The 21,279-nt window shown below is 49.3% G+C and overlaps 1 protein-coding gene across 1 annotated transcript in view; it reads right to left on the bottom strand.

Annotated features, from left to right (window-relative positions):
• jcada (junctional cadherin 5 associated a) overlaps window positions 1-21,279 on the bottom strand; it is a 483,762-nt gene that overhangs the window by 410,560 nt on the left and 51,923 nt on the right. The window contains exon 2 of the mRNA XM_072508374.1: window positions 17,664-17,716. The gene's annotated coding sequence lies outside the window, so the exon portion shown is untranslated. The remainder of the gene's footprint in view (window positions 1-17,663; window positions 17,717-21,279) is intronic.

The following is a 21,279-nucleotide window of genomic DNA, read 5'->3' on the forward strand; positions in this document are numbered from 1 at the left end:
TCAGTGACGTTGTGCGGGATGTCAGTGACGTTGTGCGGGGGTGTCAGTGACGTTGTGCGGGGTGTCAGTGACGATGTGCGGGGTGTCGGTGACGTTGTGCGGGGTGTCGGTGACGATGTGCGGGGGTGTCAGTGACATTGTGCGGGGGTGTCAGTGACGTTGTGCGGGGGTGTCAGTGACGTTGTGCGGGGGTGTCAGTGACGTTGTGCGGGGGTGTCAGTGACGTTGTGCGGGGGTGTCAGTGACGTTGTGCGGGGGTGTCAGTGACGTTGTGCGGGATGTCAGTGACGTTGTGCGGGGTGTCAGTGACGTTGTGCGGGATGTCAGTGACGTTGTGCGGGGTGTCAGTGACGTTGTGCGGGGTGTCAGTGACGTTGTGCGGGGGTGTCAGTGACGTTGTGCGGGGTGTCAGTGACGTTGTGCGGGATGTCAGTGACGTTGTGCGGGGGTGTCGGTGACGATGTGCGGGGGTGTCAGTGACGTTGTGCGGGGTGTCAGTGACGTTGTGCGGGGTGTCAGTGACGTTGTGCGGGGGTGTCGGTGACGATGTGCTGGGGTGTCGGTGACGTTGTGCGGGATGTCAGTGACGTTGTGCGGGATGTCAGTGACGTTGTGCGGGGGTGTCAGTGACGTTGTGCGGGGTGTCAGTGACGTTGTGCGGGGTGTCGGTGACGATGTGCTGGGGTGTCGGTGACGTTGTGCGGGGGTGTCAGTGACGTTGTGCGGGGGTGTCAGTGACGTTGTGCGGGGGTGTCAGTGACGTTGTGCGGGGGTGTCAGTGACGTTGTGCGGGGGTGTCGGTGACGTTGTGCGGGGGTGTCAGTGACGTTGTGCGGGGGTGTCAGTGACGTTGTGCGGGGGTGTCAGTGACGTTGTGCGGGGGTGTCAGTGACGTTGTGCGGGGGTGTCAGTGACGTTGTGCGGGGGTGTCAGTGACGTTGTGCGGGGGTGTCAGTGACGTTGTGCGGGGGTGTCAGTGACGTTGTGCGGGGTGTCAGTGACGTTGTGCGGGGGTGTCGGTGACGTTGTGCGGGGGTGTCAGTGACGTTGTGCGGGGGTGTCAGTGACGTTGTGCGGGGGTGTCAGTGACGTTGTGCGGGGGTGTCAGTGACGTTGTGCGGGGGTGTCAGTGACGTTGTGCGGGGGTGTCAGTGACGTTGTGCGGGGGTGTCAGTGACGTTGTGCGGGGTGTCAGTGACGTTGTGCGGGGGTGTCAGTGACGTTGTGCGGGGGTGTCAGTGACGTTGTGCGGGGGTGTCAGTGACGTTGAGCGGGAGGTGGGGGGGGCGCACTGTCACTTTGAGTGTGGGTTGCACTTTAAGAATGGCGCCACGATCCCTGTGAAGCTCGGCGTGCCGGCATCTTTGAATCATGTACATGACGTTTCCGGCACGTTTCACCCCTGGCGCCAAAGAAATGAGTAAATGTGGGTGGATTGCGATGGGAATTGCTTCAAAACCGCCGGCGCGATTCGCTACAGTTTTCCTGTCCGTAATGACGGGAGAATTCCATCCCATATTTTCAAGGGAGAGTTTGGACAGGCAATAAATGCTGGCCTTGCCACGATGCCCACATTCTGTGAAAACAAATGACCTACAACTGCCATGTCAGATGTAGCCATCCATTATTTGTAGCCTCATTCAGATCCGTTTCTCATATTAATATTTCAATTACTTAGCATTCAGTTTAAATGAGTTGAAACTCAATCAGTTGAATTGCCCTTCGTACTAAAACATGTGAGCAACAGTCAACTGAAACCACCGGTTGGCCTGTTTCTTCAGCTGCTGCAATGATTTGACCACATTTTCAATTTAAATTTGTTAAATTCAGTAATCCTTACGCCCCATTGGGGATGTTGCAGTCAATAAACAATTCGGTTAATTTCCAACGCTCAATTGCACTGATTCTTGGCAGGTTTTACATTTGGGTTTAAGTAAATGAGTTTGCATAGGAACTCGGGTAACTTGGGAGTGCCTCCACCTTAGCAAACCGGTGCATTCCACGTGCAGTTCCTAACTCCGACACTGCTATTAATTTCTTTAAAAATATATATATATTTATTAAAGTTTTTTCACACAATTTTTCTCCCTTACAAACAATAACCCCCCCCCCCACCTTGTAACAAAAAAAAACGAGAAATCGCGCAGAGCAAGATATATACATGGCAAAATGATATATTTACACAGCTTTGTACACTGGCCCTCACCCGTACGTGCCAGTTTCCCCAACCCTTCATGTTATCTCTTGTTCATCCACCCTTCCAGGCAGTCCCCCCTTTCCCCCCCCCCCCCCTCCCAGGACATCCCCTCCACCCCCCCCCCCTCTCCCAGGACGTCCCCTCCACCCCCCCCCTCCCAGGACGTGCACCCCCCCCCAGGACGTCGTCGTCGTCCCCCACCCCCACCCCCCCAAGGTTGCTGCTGCTGCTGACCGTCCTTCCTCTAACGCTCCGCGAGATAGTCTAGGAACGGTTGCCACCGCCTGTAGAACCCCTGTGCAGACCCTCTCAAGGCAAACTTAATTTTAAAATATTTTTATTAAGGTTTTTTAACAACACAATTTTTCCCCTTACAAACAATCCCCCCCCCCCCCCCCCCCCCCCCCCGCCCCGGTAACAAAATAACGCAAATTCTCCCTGAGCAAGATATATACATGGCAAGATGGTATATTTACATAGCTTTATACACTGGCTCTTGGCCGCGCATACCGTTTCCCCCCACCCTCCATGCTTTCTCCCGCTCGTCCATCCCCTCAAACAGTCTCTCGCTCCCCCCCACCCCCCCCTCCCAGGGTTGCTGCTGCTGCTGACCGACCTTCTTCTAACGCTCCGCGAGATATTCTAGGAACGGTTGCCACCGCCTGTAAAACCCCTGTGCAGACCCTCTCAAAGCAAACTTAATTCTCTCCAATTTTACGAACCCAGCCATGTCGTTAATCCAGGCCTCCAGGCTAGGGGGCTTTGCCTCCTTCCACAATATCAAGATCCTTCGCCGGGCTACTAGGGATGCAAAGGCCAGAATTCCGGCCTCTTTCGCCTCCTGCACTCCCGGCTCATCTACTACTCCAAATATTGCTAGTCCCCAGCTTGGCTTGACCCGGACTTTCACCACCTGGGATATTACTCCCGCCACTCCTCTCCAGAACCCCTCCAATGCCGGGCATGACCAAAACATATGGACATGGTTCGCCGGGCTCCCTGAACACCTTTCACATCTATCCTCTACCCCAAAGAACCTACGCAGCCTCGCCCTCGTCAAATGCGCTCTGTGAACCACCTTAAATTGTATCAGGCTGAGCCTGGCACACGAGGAGGAGGTATTAACCCTTCCCAGGGCGTCGGCCCATAGCCCTTCCTCAATCTCCTCCCCCAGCTCCTCCTCCCATTTACCTTTCAGTTCTTCTGCTAGCGCTTCCCCCTCTTCTTTCATCTCTTGGTATATTTCCGACACCTTGCCCTCCCCGACCCATACCCCCGAGATCACCCTATCTTGAACTTCTTGTGCCGGGAGCAACAGAAATTCCCTCACCTGTCGCCTCACAAAAGCCCTCACCTGCATATATCTAAATGCATTTTCCCAAGGGTAACTCAAATTTCTCCTCCAGTGCCCCCAGGCTCGCAAATGTCCCATCAATGAACAGGTCCCCCATTCTTCTTATCCCCGCCCGATGCCAGCCTTGGAACCCCCCGTCCATCTTCCCCGGGACAAACCGGTGGTTACCCCTGATCGGGGACCACACTGATGCTCCCATTGCACCCCTGTGTCTTCTCCACTGGCCCCAGACCTTTAGTGTTGCCGCCATCACCGGGCTTGTGGTGTATTTTGTCGGCGAGAGCGGCAGCGGTGCCGTTACCAACGCCCCCAGGTTCGTTCCTTTACAGGATGCCATCTCCATCCTCTTCCATGCCACCCCCTCTCCCTCCATAACCCACTTACGGATCATCGCCACATTTGCTGCCCAGTAGTAACTCTCTAGGTTTGGCAAAGGCAACCCTCCTCGGTCCCTGTTGCATTCCAAGAACCCTCTCCTAACCCTCGGGGTCTTATTTGCCCACACATACCCCATGATACTCCTACCTACTCTCTTGAAAAAGCCCTTGGTGATCACGATGTGGAGGCACTGAAACACGAACAAAAACCTCGGAAGGACCACCATTTTGACCAACTTCACCCTACCCGCCAACGAGAGCGGGAGCATGTCCCATCTTTTAAAATCCTCCTCCATTTGCTCCACCACCCTCGTCAAATTCAGTTTATGTAGGGCCCCCCAACTTCTGGCTATCTGGATCCCCAGATACCGAAAACTCCCCTCAGCGGTAGGTCCCCTATCCCTCTTTCTTGGTCCCCTGCCTGTAATACAAGAAGCTCACTCTTCTCTACATTAAGCTTGTAGCCCGAGAACTCTCCAAACTCCTTCAGAGTCTGCATGACCTCCACCATCCCCTCCATTGGGTCCGCCACGTATAGCAGCAGGTCATCCACATACAGCGATACCCGATGCTCCTCTCCCCCGTGGACTATCCCCCTCCATTTCTGAGACTCCCTAAGTGATATGGCCAAGGGTTCGATCGCCAATGCAAACAACAGGGGACAGGGGGCACCCGTCTCGTACCTCGGTACAGCCGAAAGTACTCCGACCTCCGCCGGTTTGTCACTACGCTCGCCACCGGGGTGCTGTAATGGAGCTTAACCCATCTAATAAACCCTCCCCCGAACCCAAACCTGCGCAATACCTCCCAGAGGTACTCCCACTCTACTCGGTCAAAGGCTTTTTCCGCGTCCATAGCTGCCACTATCTCCGCCTCTCCCTCCTCCGATGTCATCGTTATCACGTTTAAGAGCCGCCGCACATTGGTATTTAACTGCCTGCCCTTTACGAATCCCGTTTGGTCCTCGTGAATCACCCCCGGGACACAGTCCTCAATCCTAGTGGCCAGTACCTTTGCCAATAGCTTAGCATCCACATTGAGGAGCAAAATCGGCCTGTACGATCCACATTGCAGTGGATCCTTGTCTCGCTTTAGAATCAGGGAGATTGCCGCCTCCGACATTGTCTGGGGCAGGGTTCCCTCCTCTCTTGCCTCGTTGAAGGTCCTCACTAGTAGCGGGGCCAGCAGGTCCACATATTTTCTATAGAATTCCACCGGGAACCCGTCCGGCCCCGGGGTCTTCCCCGCCTGCATGCTCCCCAAACCCTTACTCAACTCCTCCAACCCAATTGGTGCCCCCAAACCAATCGCCTCCTGCTTCTCCACCCTCGGGAACCCCAGCTGGTCCAGGAATCGCCTCATCCCCCCTTCCCCCCCCTGGGGGCTGGGATCTGTACAACTCTTCATAGAAGTCCTTAAATACCTTATTTATTTCCATTGCCCTTCGAACCGTGGCTCCCCTTCCATCTTTGATTCCCCCTATTTCCCTCGCTGCCGCCCTCTTACGGAGCTGGTGCGCCAGCATCCGACTAGCCTTTTCCCCGTACTCGTAAGTCGCCCCTTGTGCCTTCCTCCACTGTGCCTCCGCCTTGCCCGTGGTCAGCAGGTCAAACTCTGTCTGGAGCCGTCGCCTTTCCCCAAGTAATCTTTCCTCCGGGGCCTCTGCGTATCTCCTGACCACCCGCAAGATCTCCCCCACTAGCCTCCCCCTTTCCATTCCCTCTATCTTCTCCCTATGAGCCCTGATGGAGATCAGCTCTCCCCTGATCACCGCCTTCAACGCCTCCCATACCACCCCCACTCGCACCTCCCCGTTGTCGTTGGCCTCCAAATACCTTTCAATACACCCCCTCACCTTCCCACACACCACCTCATCGGCCAGCAGTCCCACATCCAGCCGCCACAGCGGGTGTTGGTCCCTCTCCTCTCCCAGCTCCAGTTCCACCCAGTGCGGGGCATGGTCCGAAACGGCTATGGCCGAATACTCCGTCCCCCCCACTCTCGGGATGAGCGCCCTGCCCAGAACAAAGAAATCTATCCGGGAGTAAGCCTTATGCGCGTGGGAGACAAAAGAAAATTCCCTGGCCTGCGGTCTTGCAAACCTCCATGGGTCCACTCCCCCCATCTGATCCATAAACCCCCTAAGTACCTTGGCCGCCGCTGGCCTCCTTCCCGTCCTTGATCTGGAGCGGTCCAGTGCTGGGTCCAGCACCGTATTGAAATCCCCTCCCATTATTAGTCCTCCTACCTCCAGGTCCGGAATGCGCCCCAACATGCGCTTCATGAATCCAGCATCATCCCAGTTTGGGGCGTATACATTTACCAACACCACCCACGTCCCTTGCAACCTACCACTCACCATCACATATCTCCCTCCATTATCCGCTACGATAGTCTTGGCCTCAAATGACACATGCTTTCCCTCCAGAATTGCCACCCCTCTATTTTCTGCGTCCAATCCAGAGTGAAATACCTGTCCTACCCATCCCTTTCTTAACCTGACCTGGTCCGCCACCTTCAGGTGTGTCTCTTGGAGCATTGCCACATCTGCCTTCAGTCCCTTCAAGTGCGCGAACACTCGAGCCCGCTTCACCGGCCCATTCAGGCCCCTCACGTTCCATGTTATCAGCCGGATTGGAGGGACTCTCACCCCCCCCCGCGTCTCCCTCACTCTCCAGTCCCCCAGCCGGGGGACCCCCGTCCCAGCCACCTCTTCTGTGTCCCGTTCTCTTTCGGCCAGTGCAGCAGCAACCCTTTCCCCCCCCCTTCCCCCCCTCTTCCCCCCCTCCCTCCTCTCCACCCCCCCCCCCCCGCTAGATCCCCTTCTAGCTTTTTTGCTCCCCCATATCCCTCCCGTAAGTCAGCTGACACCTGCTGACCCCGGCTTCCCCCGCCATCCCTTTAACCCCCCCCCGTGTGGGAATCTCCCAATCAATGTACATTCCTTTGTTCCCCTTCCTGCCTTTTGCCGCGCGCGGGAAAGACAACCCCGCGCTTCCCAAAGCCTGCCCCGCCCCCCATGGCACAGCTCCTGTCATGGCCTTGTCCCTCTCCCCCAGCCCATATATCCTTTCCTGCGCGTGATTGACCCCTTATGTACAACAACCGTCATACTTCAACCCTCAAACACCCCCCTCCCACACAAACCCTCAATTTGAGTCCAATTTTTCAGCTAGTATAAAGGTCCACGCCTCTTCGGGCGTTTCGAAGTAGTGGTGTTGGCCATTATGTATAACCCACAGTCGCGCTGGCTGCAAAATTCCAAATTTCACTCCTTTCGGATGCAGCACCGCTTTGGCCCGGTTGAAACCCGCTCTCCGCTTAGCGACCTCCGCGCTCCAGTCCGGGTATATTCTGATCTCCGCATTGTCCCACTTGCTGCTCCATTCCTTCTTGGCCCATTTCAGGACCCTCTCTCTGTCCGTAAACCGGTGAAATCTCACCACCATCGCCCTTGGCGGCTCTTTGGCCTTGGGCTTCCTCGCTAGCACTCGGTGCGCCCCATCCAGCTCCAGCAATCCCGGGGGGGCCACCGCACCCATCAGCGTCCCGATCATTGTGCCTGCATATGCCGCGGCATAGACCCCCTCCACTCCTTCTGGGAGACCCAGGATCCTCAAGTTGTTTCTCCTTGATCTGTTTTCCAGGTCTTCGAGTCTTTCCGCCCACGTCCTGTGCAGCGCCTCGTGCCGCTCCACTCTCTCCGCCAAGCCCATGAGCTCGTCGTCGTTCTCACTCACTTTTTCCTGGATCTCCTGAATCTTCACCTCTTGGACTTTCTGGGTTGCTCCAAGTTTTTCCACCATTGCCAGTATAGGCGCCACCATCTCCTTACACAGCTCCTCGAAGCAGCACTTGATGAACTCTTTCATCTCCTCTCTGTCCGTGGGCGCCGCCATTTTGTTTTTTTCTTCTTTCTTCTCCCGCTGCCCCAGGGCCGCTTTCCTCGCCGTTTCACTGCGGGTCCGGTCCATGCAGGTCTGTAGGGGACTTCCTCCGTTCTTCCCCATGGGTTTTTTTTTTTTTAAAGGTCCGGTGGGGCTCCGTTAGCGGGCCCAAAAGTCCGTTTCTGCGGGAGCTGCTGACTCGCGCGGCTTAGCTCCGCATCGCCGCGACCCGGAAGTTCATGGAGGGAGTTTCTAATGCAGGAAATCCAGGAGCTCAAAGTTGCCATAAAAACAGAGATGATGGCAACGGTAAAAGTGGCGGAGGCGGAGCTGCTGGTCACGCTGCATGCAGCACTGGAAAAGGCAGGAAGATGGCTGGAGACTCAGGAGGCTACTATTATGGGCCAGGATTTTGAGAACACCAAAGTATATCATGGAGTTCACCTGACCCACAACTTTTAACAGATTTTGGTTATAGGGATCACAAGGGCCCACTTTCCAGGTGTTATGCAACAGAAATCTTAAGTATTTTTAAACAAAACAATGTTTATTCTATGAATCCAGTTAACATTTTATAAACACACAGTAAACATCTTATCAACAACCAACACTGATGCCCCTCCAAAGATACAGTACTCTATAGGTAACCCTTTGTAACTTTCCTAACAACATCCATAAGCCAAACACCCTTTTCTCCTACAAAACAGTAGGTTTGCTTTCCTTACAGAAACAGGGTATTATTGTGAAGTTATCACATGATGTGGAGACATTCTTTAGCATGCAGAGAGAGAGACCAAAATACACCTTCTTGGTTTGAATGGGGCTCCCAAACTGAAAACGAAACCCCAAAAAAACTCAGAGCCACAAAGCAGCTTCCAGCTCAAGATGAAAGTAAAAGACAGAAAAACAGCCCAGCTCCACCCACACAATGGCATCACTGCAGCCATTTGATAAAACACACTTTCCTTAAAAGGACCCTCACATGACAGCTCCCCCCAAGAAAAAAAAACCCCATCAACTTCAAGATAGTTTCATTTTTTTCACCTTTTCACTTTCCTTTAAGAAATATTCCTCTTCCGTCTATGCTTCCTGATACATTCGGTCTACATCTTTCTGTTGTAACTCCGCCAATTTTCCTGAACTAAAAATATCCGCCTCATCCTCCATCTATTCTTGTTCTTTTCCAACCAGCTTATCAAAAATCGTTTCTGATAATTGAACTTCAACTTTTACAGCAGGATTTAGATTGTTTGGAGACTTGGGCGGAGAGATGGCAGATGGAGTTTAATCCGGACAAATGTGAGGTAATGCATTTTGGAAGGTCTAATGCAGGTAGGGAATATATGGTGAATGGTAGAACCCTCAAGAGTATTGAAAGTCAAAGAGATCTAGGAGTACAGGTCCACAGGTCACTGAAAGGGGCAACACAGGTGGAGAAGGTAGTCAAGAAGGCATACGGCATGCTTGCCTTCATTGGCCGGGGCATTGAGTATAAGAATTGGCAAGTCATGTTGCAGCTGTATAGAACCTTAGTTAGGCCACACTTGGAGTATAGTGTTCAATTCTGGTCGCCACACTACCAGAAGGATGTGGAGGCTTTAGAGAGGGTGCAGAAGAGATTTACCAGAATGTTGCCTGGTATGGAGGGCATTAGCTATGAGGAGCGGTTGAATAAACTCGGTTTGTTCTCACTGGAACGAAGGAGGTTGAGGGGAGACCTGATAGAGGTATACAAAATTATGAGGGGCATAGACAGAGTGGATAGTCAGAGGCTTTTCCCCAGGGTAGAGGGGTCAATTACTAGGGGGCATAGGTTTAAGGTGAGAGGGACAAGGTTTAGAGTAGATGTACGAGGCAAGTTTTTTACGCAGAGGGTAGTGGGTGCCTGGAACTCGCTACCGGAGGAGGTGGTGGAAGCAGGGACGATAGTGACATTTAAGGGGCATCTTGACAAATACATGAATAGGATGGGAATAGAGGGATACGGACCCAGGAAGTGTAGAAGATTGTAGTTTAGTCGGGCAGCATGGTCGGCACGGGCTTGGAGGGCCGAAGGGCCTGTTCCTGTGCTGTACATTTCTTTGTTCTTTGTTCTTTGTTTATCTTCACTCTTTGACTTCTCCTCTTGTCTTAACCTGTGACTTTGAGACCTTGTTACTACACAATCTGGACAAATCCCAGGATATTCATCCTTCAACACTTCAGTTGTCTGACTTTGCACTGGCTTATCGCCTCCAATAGGCATCACTCCCACCTGCGATCCAGCTATATCATTACCCAAGATAAACTGTATTCCTGGACAAGATATTTTCTCTATTACTCCTATTGCCACTTCACCACTCTTCACTGGACCTTCCAACCTTACATAATGGAACACTACTCATCCCACCCTGAATTCCACATATTACCACCTTTTCTGGCAATATTCCTCCCAAACTACAGAACTCCTCACCTCTCATCTCTTACCATCAAAGATTGACTAGCTCCCCTATCTCTTAAAATTGTGACTTCTTTACCTACTCCTCTTGGTACACATGAGTAAACTTTACCCACACAAGTAAATTCTTTAAAGAGATCTGGCACCTTCTTATCGATCATCTCTTGATCAGGCTGTACAATCTTTTGCACCTCCTTCGCTTCACTTGGGCTTTCCTTTACCACTTTAACAAACCCCACTGTCTTATCCTGTTTTACCACATCAGCCTTCCCAGTGCTTTTCTTCAACCACCAACACTGTGACTTTACATGTCCTAGTTTATTACAGTGGAAACATTTGAAACTTTTCATTTCTCTTCCACCCTCCTGGATTTCTTTTTTAATCTGAGGTACGCTCTCCTTATTATCTCCCATCTGATCTCCTTTACCACTTGATTATTTCTCATGTCCCCAGTTTCTTATCCCTCACAGGCTGAAACTGATGTCGGAAACCAAACTTTGATTTCTGAACTAATTCATAATCATGATGTGGAGATGCCGGCGTTGGACTGGGCTGTAATTCATAATCATCTGCCATTTCTGCTGCTAACCTCGCAGTTTTAACCCTCTGCTCTTCCACACGAGTTCTCACTACATCAGGAATTGAATTTTTAATCTCCTTCAAAAGTATAATTTCTCTGAGAGCTTCATACGTTTGGTCTATTTTCAAAGCCCTTATCCATCTCTCTGTTTGGTCCTTTCAAACTCCATGTATGTTTGACCAGGTTCTTTCCTTAAATTTCTAAACCTTTGTCTGTTGGCTTGAGGCACTAGTTCGTATGCACCTAAGATGGATTTTTTCACCTCCTCATACGTCCCAGATATCTCCTTCGGTAATGATGCAAACACTTCACTAGCCCTACCTACCAGCTTTGTTTGAATCAGTAATACTCACATGTCCAGTGGCAATTTCATTTGTTTAGCTACCTTCTCAAATGAAATGAAAAAGGCTTCTACCTCCTTCTCATCAAACCTTGGCAATGCATGGACATATTTAAATAGATCCCCACCAAGCCTTCGACTATGACACTCTTTCTCTTTATCCTCATCACTATTATCAAACTGTACGTTTCCCTTTACATCCTCCAATTTTGACTGACTGTCATGTTTCATGGCCATTTTCTGAAGTTCAAACTCTCTCTCTTTTTCCCTTTCCTTGATCTCTTTTTCTTTTTCCTCTCTGTCTCTTTCTCTCTCTTTTTCTTTTTCCCTGATCTGTACTTTCCTTTCATGTTGTCCTACTAGGGCTATTCTTTCTTTTTTTTCTTTCTTCTCTCTCCTTTTCCTTTTCCCCCATTTCGTTTACAAGTGGCTTTAATTTTTTTTTCATGTTTAAGTTGCTTAATCTGTAACTGAATTTTTGCCATTTCTAATGAGTCAGACTGTATCTCAGGCAATTTTAAATGCTCAGCGACCGTCGTAAGAATCTCTTTTTGTATGCTGTCAGGCAACGTTAACTGCAATGTTTTTGCCAAATCTAAAAGCCTTCTTTTAGTCTCTGTTCTTAAGGTACTGCGTGTGACCTTCTCCACCTCCAAAAACTCCGCACCTCTGAAAGAGCCATTGTCCACAACACACTCCCTACTTAAACTGGAATACCACACCTGAAAAGCAAACATAAATATGCTCACCCCTCACTGTCTTTAAGTTCACTAAGCCAACCCAATCACGAAAGATAGACTTTTACCCACGAACCCCCAATTTCTTATGGGCCAGGGGTTAGAGAACACCAAAGGAGATCATGGAGTTCACCTGACCCACAACTTTTAATAGATTTTTGTTATGAGGAGCACAAGGGCCCACTTTCCAGGTGTTATGCAACAGAAATCTTAAGTATTTTTAAACAAAACAATGTTTATTCTATGAATCCAGTTAACATTTTATAAACACACAGTAAACATCTTATCAACTACCAACACAGATAACCCCCCCCCCCCAAAAGATACAGTACTCTATAGGTAACCCTTAGTAACTTTCCTAACAACATCCATTAGCCAAACACCCTTTTCTCCGACAATATAGTAGGTTTGCATTTCTTACAGAAACAGGGTATTACTGTGAAGTTATCACGTGGTCTGGAGACATTCTTTAGCATGCAGAGAGAAAGAGACCAAAATACACCTTCTTGGTTTGAATGAAGCTCCCCAACTGAAAATGAAACCAAAAAAAACTCAGAGCCACAAAGCAGCTTCCAGCTCAAAACGAAAGTAAAAGACAGAAAAACAGCCCAGCTCCACCCACACAATGATATCACTGCAGCCATTTGATAAAACACACTTTTCTTAAAGGGACCCTCACATGACACTACGATCAGGGAACTGGAGAAGGCCACGACCGACCAGAGTGATTTGATCGCTGTACTGGAGATGGAAATGACAAGGTTGGTGGCGATGCAAGGGATACTAAAGGGGAAGGTTGAGGATCAAGAAAAGTGGTCGTGCCGCCAGAACCTCCGCATTGTGGGCCAACAGGAGAGAACCAGGGCAGGAACCGTACTGAATACATGGCCCAAATACTAGACAAACTGGTGGGAAGGGAAAGCTTCCTTAAGCCGCCAGAAGTGGGCAGAGCCCACAGTTCATTCCGGCCAAAGCCCAAGGCTTGCAGCAGCCAAGGGCCATCATTGCAAAGCTGCCCCGGTATCAAGTCCAGGAAAGAATCCTAAACTGGGCAAGACACACCAGGTCCTGCAACTGGGAGGGACACTCGATCCGGGTATATCAGGACATTGGGGCAGACCTGACCAAGTGCTGGGCAGAATACAGCAATGCCAAGGCGGCCCTTTATAAAAACAAGGTGCGGGTTGGAATGCTATATTGATTGATACTTATTGTCACATGCACCGAAGTACAGTGAAAAGTATTTTTCTGCGGCCAAGGGAACGTACATAATAGACAAAAGAATAATCACGGAGTACATTGACAGTGGTGCATCAACAAATAGTGATTGGTTACAGTGCGGAACAAGGCCAAAGAAGAGCAGCATAGGGTGTCATGAATAGTGTTCTTACAGGGAACAGATCAGTCCAAGGGAGAGTCGTTGAGGAGTCTCGTAGCTGTGGGGAAGAAGCTGTTCCTGTGTCTGGAGGTGCGGGTTTCAGCCTTCAGTGTCTTCTGCTTGATGGAAGGGTCTGGAAGAGGGCAAAGCCTGGGTATGAGGGGTCTCTGACAATGCTGCCTGCCTTCCTGAGGCAGCGGGAGCTGTAAACAGAATCAATGGGAGGATGGCAAGCTTGTGTGATGCGTTGGGCTGAGTTCACCACACTCTGTAGTTTCTTGCGATCTTGGGCCGAGCATTTGCCATACCAAGCTGTGATGCAGCCAGATAGGATGCTCTCTTTGGCAGAAAGAAAGGGTGTCCAGGCAGCAACTGGTCGACTGCATACTGGAAGTAGACCAGTGATACTCTGCGGCCATGACCATAGAGCTCCTGACGGACATATGGACTTTGACCTGCTCTACATGAGGAAAGCAGTGCACCAGCTCCGCCAGACACAGGGCACCTTTTATGAACATGAAGACAAAACCAGCTGCCTGCTGACTCACCAGCTGAGAAAGCAAGCAGCCACGAGGGAAATAGCTCAGGTTAGGGACAACAACGGCAATCTGGTTGCCGTGCCGGAAAAGATCAACGAGTCATTCGAGAACTTCTACCGGGGGCTGTACATCTCCGAGCCCCCTGAGGGGACTCGAGAATGAAGCAGTTCCTTGATGGACTGGACATGCCAGTCGTGGGGGAAGATAGGAGGCGGGACCTGGAAGCACCATTAGAACTGGGTGAGGTCATGGAGAGCATCAACTCCATGCAGGCTGAGAAGGCACCATGGCCAGGGAGTGGAATGGGCGAGGATGGAGAAGAGTTCCTGCATAGGGGCATCCCTCCAAGCCCTAGCCACAACCGCACTCCCATCCCCTCCGACCAAGTACTCAAAAAGCCCAGTGGTGTTAGTCACACTCCGAACGTGGTATCAGATGAGACAGCACTTCGGCCTAACTGAAATGTCCACTATGGCCCCCGTCTCTAACGGCCACAGGTTCATGCGGCAACAATGGACGCACCTTCAAAAGGTGGAGACAGGATGAGGGGATGTTGACGGATAGAGACATGTATACAGACACCAGGATAGAGACCCTGGAGGAACTCACGGAGAGGTTCAAACTACCAAAATCAAACAAAATGAGATGTATACAGGTCAAAAATTTCCTCCGTAGGGAAACAATGACGTAACCCCAGATACCAGGACACATGCTAGTTGAGGAACTGTTGGACGTGGGCGACCTAGTGAAGGGAAACTGTGGGGACCTGTACAGAAGACTGTTGGAAGAAGTATGCTCCTCCCTGGGCGAGACAAGGGACAATGGGAGTGTGGTAAACCACTGTTGCACCTCTATTGGGTGATGTATGGTATGACCTGTACTACAGGTACGTTGGTAGTCCCTGCCTGCTGGTACCGCTCAGTAGGCGGAGTACAAATATGTGTGTCCTCCATGCTGCAGCCATTTCGCCAGCTGCTGTGGAGGCCACACATCTTAGAGCAATAAAGCCTCAGTTGTACCCAACTCAAGTCTTTGTGCAATTGATCGTGCATCAATTTATTGCTCTAAGATTTTCAAAATATGGATCTCCGTATCAAACCGGATGTCATTTCCACAGAGGGCAGTGGAGGCCGGGACGTTGAGTGTCTTTAAGACAGAAGTTGATAAATTCTTGATTTCTCGAGGAATTAAGGGCTATGGAGAGCGGGTAAATGGAGTTGAAATCAGCCATGATTGAATGGTGGAGTGGACTCGATGGGCCGAATGGCCTTACTTCCGCTCCTATGTCTTATGGTCTTATGGATCGCCTGCAGCTGGATCCGCATTCAAGCAACGCAATGATCGTGCATCAGGGAGGAAGAACTAGGCGTAGAAATAGTGGGGGGACTCTGGATTGAAGCACTAAACAGGACAAATGCCATCTCCACATGTGCAGGACTGAGCCTAATGCAGTTAAAGGAGGTGCACAGAGAGCATCTAACCAGAATCCGAATGTACCTCTTCTTCCCGGAGGTGGAGAACAAATCTGAAACATGCCAGGGAGGCCCAGCTACTCACACCCACATGTTTTGGGCCTGCCCCAGTCTTGTCGGGTTCTGGATGGCTTTCTTTGATGCAATTTCCAAGGTTATGGGAGTGAGGATGGAGCCATGTCAGAAAGTGGCGATCTTTGGGGTCTCACAGCAACCAGAATTCTTTATGGGGTGGGGGGCCGATGCCCTAGCCTTCATGATCGCCCGCCAGAAAATCCTGCTCGGATGGTGATTGGCAGCACCACCCAAAGCTGCAGACTGGATAGGCGACGTGGCTGAATTCCTCCAACTGTAAAATATAAAATTTGCCATCTGGTGGTTGGAAGAGAGCTTCCATAGAAAGTCCTCTTCCAACCATTTCTTCCAAGACATGTTGGTAGCCAGTAAACAGTAGAGTAAGAGGCGAGACACGGACGAGCCATGGGACATAAAGGAACAGGAGAAGGGGGAGGAGGAGATGCGGCAAAGGTTCACATAAAAGAACGCAAGGGACAAGAGACAAGCCGCAGGGGACAGGCCCGAGGACACGCAGAAAACCAGAGTGAAGAACAAGAACACACCGGTTAATAAACGTTCGCGTCACACTGGGGAGTTCAGCAGAGGAGGGTCGGCTAAAGGGGGACCACGGCCACAGAGGGAGGGGAGACAAATGTATGTAATTATAGATAACAATCTGTTTGTTTCTGTATTCTTTTCCCTATTTGGTTTTTCTCTTTTGTAATTTTAATTTTTCCTTGGTTATTTTTGCTCTGTATTATGCGTGGTTATGCAACTTGTAATTTAACTTACAAACTGAAATGTGAAACATTTTAAACTTAAATAAAGGCAAGTACAAAGGTATGAGAACAGAATTGGCTAAAGTAGACTGGAAATATACCTTGAACAGTAAAACATAGATAAACAGTGTTGGATGTTTAAGGAGAGGCTTCATAACAAGCAACAAAAATATATTCCATTGAGAAAGAAACACTCTAAGAGAAGGAAGCATCAATTGCAGCTAACTGAGGAATTGAAGAATTGCATCAAATTGAGAGGAAAGGCAATACTACGAGGATCAGTGGTTGGCCAGAAGATTGGGAAAATTTAAAAAGGAGCAAAAGACGAATAATAAAACATGGTTAAATTTGAATATGAGAGTAAACCAGCACGAAATATAAAAACTGTCACTGGCTCTTCAAATATGTAAAAAGGAGTAACCAAAGTAAACACTGGTCCCTCAGGGGATGAGATTAGTGATGGGGGAAAACAAAATGACAGAAACTGAACAAGTCTGCCTTCATGATCAAATACTTTAAGAGCACCCTGGGAATAGTTGGCATTCAAGGGATTGGGCGGCACGCTGGCACAGTGGTTAGCACTGCTGCCTCACAGCGCCAGGGAACCGGGTTCAATCCCAACCTTGGGTTTCCTCCCACAGTCCAAGGATGTGCAGGTTTGATGGATTGGCCATGATCAATGCGTGGGGTTACGGGGAAAGGGTGGGAGAGGGGCCTAGATAAAGTGTTCTTTTGGAGGGTCGGTAAAGACTCAATGGGCAGAATGGCCTCCTTCTGCACTGTAGAGATTCTATGGGAATAAACGAGGAAGGAACTTAAAACAATTACTATCAGACGAAAAGTACCAGGAAATCTAATGGGACTAAAGGCTGTCATAATCTCTGTACCTAATGGCCTGCATAATCCTAGGGCCGTAAAAGAAGTGGCTGCAGATGTAATGGATGCATTGGTTGTAATCTTCCAAAATTCTCTCAAAGTTACTACTCAGTGAAAAGGAAAAACATGGCTCAATTTAAAACTGGAAGCAACTGTGGAATGTTTACTCTGGTGACTGTAATTATGTGGAGAGTGCAATATGTGATAAGTAAAAATTAGAAATGCCTGCAAAAATAGTGTTTGGTAAAGAGTGTTTTCAGTCATTTGTTACAGAGATGATCTTAAAACATGAAATCCTGTCATGTCACCCTTTTCTGGCAGTTTGAATTTCTTTTTAAATGTTCCTAACAATGCTTCCCAAACGTTTTCCCGATGTGACTCCATTTTAATGCCTCAGACTTGAATTGACTCCCAGGGTGAAATTTTGGTGAGGGGAGGGTATGAGTGTTGTCGGTTGGGGTGGAGGGGCGGGGGGGGACTGGGAAGAGTCCTTTATTTTTGAGTGGAGGGGGGGGGGGCGTTGCCCAAGCCGAACAAATCAGCAGAATAATAACCTTCAACATTTATTTACTAACATTCACACAAACATTAAACATCCCAAAAAACTGTATATTGAAGTTTGAAGTATTTTTTGAAAATGTTATTTAACTCACCGGACTTAATGAGGTTCAGGTTCTATTTGCGGACTCTGTTGAATTGGCCCAACCTAACAAAAAAGAAAGTAATCATTTGAATCTCTGGAAAACATGTTATAAATTAACCAAGAACAAGTGATGATGAAAACATTAAACATCCCGATTGATTGTAAAATATGTTTTCCGAGCCACATTGAATGGGATAAGAATGAGCAGTTTTTAAGCAGAGCCCCCTATGTCTGGAAATGCGATACTACATCGATGATCTCCAATTTCCAAGTGGGCTCGCTTCAGAGAAAATCTGGTGTGCTCAAGGCAGAGAGTGAGGCTGCCTGTGGGAAGCATGTTCACTCCTCCCGGCAAACTGCAAGCAAGCCAGAAATCCAAAAGATCAGGTGCACTCAAGGCAGGCATAGAGGCTACCTATGCCAAGCTTGTTTACTCCTCTCCTCCCCGAGTGAACTGCAAGCCAGGACACAAAATCGGGCACGGAGCCAGTCCCGGGACTTTCCCAACACAGAAGTCTCCGCTCCAGAGCCGCAACTACGATCTGAAAGCTGGCGACACCAAAATCTTGTTCCATGACCCCAATGAGGTCTGCAACCCATGGTTTGGGAAGCCCTTGTGTTGCCAGTCTCTCTGGGGGTGGGTGACAAGTGAGGGGGTAAACTCTTATAATGTGGGAACATCTGGGTTTTTCTATTTTGTTAGAAAGAGTAGAAAACAGGATATTGTTTAAATGTAGAAAGACTTCAGAATGCGGTATGGTGGCACAGTGGTTAGCACTGCTGCCTCACAGAACCAGGAGTCAGGATTCAATTCCAGCCTTGGGTGACTGTGTGGAGTTTGCATATTCTCCCCGTGTCTGCATGGGTTTCCTCCGGGGTGCACCCGTTTCCTCCCACACTCCAAAGATATGCAGATTAGGTGAATTGTCCTTGATAAAATTGCTCCTTAGTGTCCAAAGATGTGTTCGTTAGGTCGGGTTATGGGGATAAGTCAGGGGACTAGGTAGGGTGTCTTTTCAGAGGGTTGGTGCAGATTCAATGGGCCGAATGGTCTCATTCTGCAAGGCAGGGCATCTATGGTTCTATGAAATCTATGGTTCTGTGCTGCAAAAATGGTGTCCTCGTACAGAACTCAGAACAAGTTAACGTGCAAGTAATTAAGAAAACACATTGGGCTGGATTCTCTGCCATCGGGATGCTCCATTTTGCCGACAGCCCGGGGGTTTCCCGACAGCGTGAGGCTGCCTCACAATGGGAAACCCCATTGACCAGCCGGTGGAATGGAGCATCCCGCCAGCGTGCTGAAACAGAAATCTGGGGACGGAGAGTCCAGCCCATAGAATGTTAAACTATATTGCAAGGGGAATGGAATATAAAATTAGGTATAAAGGTACAGGGATATACTAGCTTTGGAGGCAGTTCAGAGAAGGTTCATGAGGTTGATCCCCAGGGTGAAGGAATTGACTAATGAAGAAAGGTTGAGGAAGTTATGCCTGTACTCATTGGAGCTTAGAAGTATGAGAGGTGAACTTATTCAAATATAAGATTCTGAGGGGGCCTTACAGGGTGGATGCTGAGCGGATGTTTCCTGCCTTGGGGAATCTAGAACTAGGAGGCACAGTTTCAGAATAACAAAGTTCCTTAAAATAGAGATAAGGGGGATCTTCTTTCTTTCAGAGAAATGCTAATCTTTGGAATTCTCCACCCCAGAGAGCAGTGGTGGTTGGGTCATTGAATATACTCAAGGCTTGGTCATTGGCCTGCTTCCATTTATGTAACTTCTGGACATGCAGCAAATCCAATCCTCTGGGGTGGAGTAGCTTCATATCGTGCACTTGTGTTGATGGTTCACGAGTCAAGTTCTGGCACAAATGCTGTAAATTAAATAGTTATCAAGTGTTATCTGTTGTTATTTTCGATTTTGGGGTGTTGTTGCCATGACTGCTGTAGTCACAGATTGCCATGGTGGCACACGGCAACCCACAGAGTAATTTCATAATTTTCTTTTGTCCCAAGCCAATGTTTCCCTGGTGCCCAAATTGATGCGCAGGGCCTTTGTGTTATGCATGCAAGCCTCCTTGAAGCAGGGCTTTGACAGTCCTACTGGTCTTCTGGCACTGGCTATAGCTCATGACACTGATCTTTAATTTCATCAACTGATCAAACATGTATTGAATTGTTTAAAAAGGACTTTTAAAAAGCAAGCAAAGGCACTGACTTAAGATAGCTGCCGTGCTGTTGGTCTTAGCTCTGCATCACTAACCAGCTGCCAATTGGGCTAAAGTTACAACACTACCCAGATAGGTAAAAGACATTACTTCATCTCGCTCGGTGTTCCTTATCTTAATGGAGTAACTGTTCCTAGTGTTTATTTACATTATCTTTGTTTTCTCTAGATTGATGTTCAGGTCAACTTTGGCCAATACTTGCGTCAAGTGACAGGTTTTATCTTGCATCTGTATGTGGTTGTGTGATAAAAAAAGTCATCCGCAAAGTCTAAATCTTCCAGCTGTTCTGTGAGGATCCATTGTACGCTATTGTGAGGATCCATTGTACGCTATTTCTTCTGTCTGATGTTATTTGCCTCAAAACCAATCAATCGCGAGCAAAAATGTGAATGGTGACATGAAACAGCCTTTTCTCACGCCAGTTTGTACATTAACTTTGTGCCCCTTGCCTTATTGGTTCTGGTAAAATGGGCATTAGACCATTAATGTTTGCAAATAGGGGTCTAACTCCAGTTCCAGGCCTATGCCAAATTTGATGTGACTGGCTGTCGTTTGAACAAAGAACAAAGAAATGTACAGCACAGGAACAGGCCCTTCGGCCTTCCAAGCCCGTGCCGACCATGCTGCCCGACTAAACTACAATCTTCTACACTTCCTGGGTCTGTATCCCTCTATTCCCATCCTATTCATGTATTTGTCAAGATGCCCCTTAAATGTCAATATCGCCCCTGCTTCCACCACCTCCTCCGGTAGCGAGTTCCAGGCACCCACTACCCTCTGTGCACATACACACTCAGTTGTTTTGGGGACACAACAACAAACCAACGTTTCAGGGCCTTAGAGCAATGTGGGAGGGGAAACTCCATGAGGGGGCGCATGCGTTCAGGGTCGGGGCCTATGACTCCATTGTGCACTACGTAGCCGAGGATGGCTGGACGATCAGTGCTGAATACGCATTTCTCCTCGTTATAGGTCAGGTTAAGGAGACTGGCGGTATGGAGAAAGTTGCGGAGGTTGGTGTTGTGGTCCTGCTGGTCGTGGCCGCAGATGGTGACGTTGCTGAGGTACGGAAACATGGCCTGCAAACCGTACCGGTCAACCATTTGGTCCATCTCCCGTTGGAAGACCGAGGTCCCATTTGTGACACCGAAGGGAACCCTTGGGAAGTGGTAGAGCCGCCCATCTGCTTTGAATGCAGTGTACTTGTGGTCGTCCGGGCGAATGGGGAGCTGGTGGTAGGTGGATTTGAGGTCCACCGTGGAAAAGACCTTGTATTGTGCAATCTGGTTGACCAAGTCAGATATACGGGGGAGGGTACGCGTCGAGCTGCGTCTGCCTGTTGATGGTCTGACTATAATCGATGACCATCCTGTGCTTCTCCCCAGTCTTTACAACCAC

This window comes from Scyliorhinus torazame, chromosome 6 (assembly GCF_047496885.1).
Source record: "Scyliorhinus torazame isolate Kashiwa2021f chromosome 6, sScyTor2.1, whole genome shotgun sequence".
Lineage (NCBI taxonomy): Eukaryota > Metazoa > Chordata > Chondrichthyes > Carcharhiniformes > Scyliorhinidae > Scyliorhinus > Scyliorhinus torazame.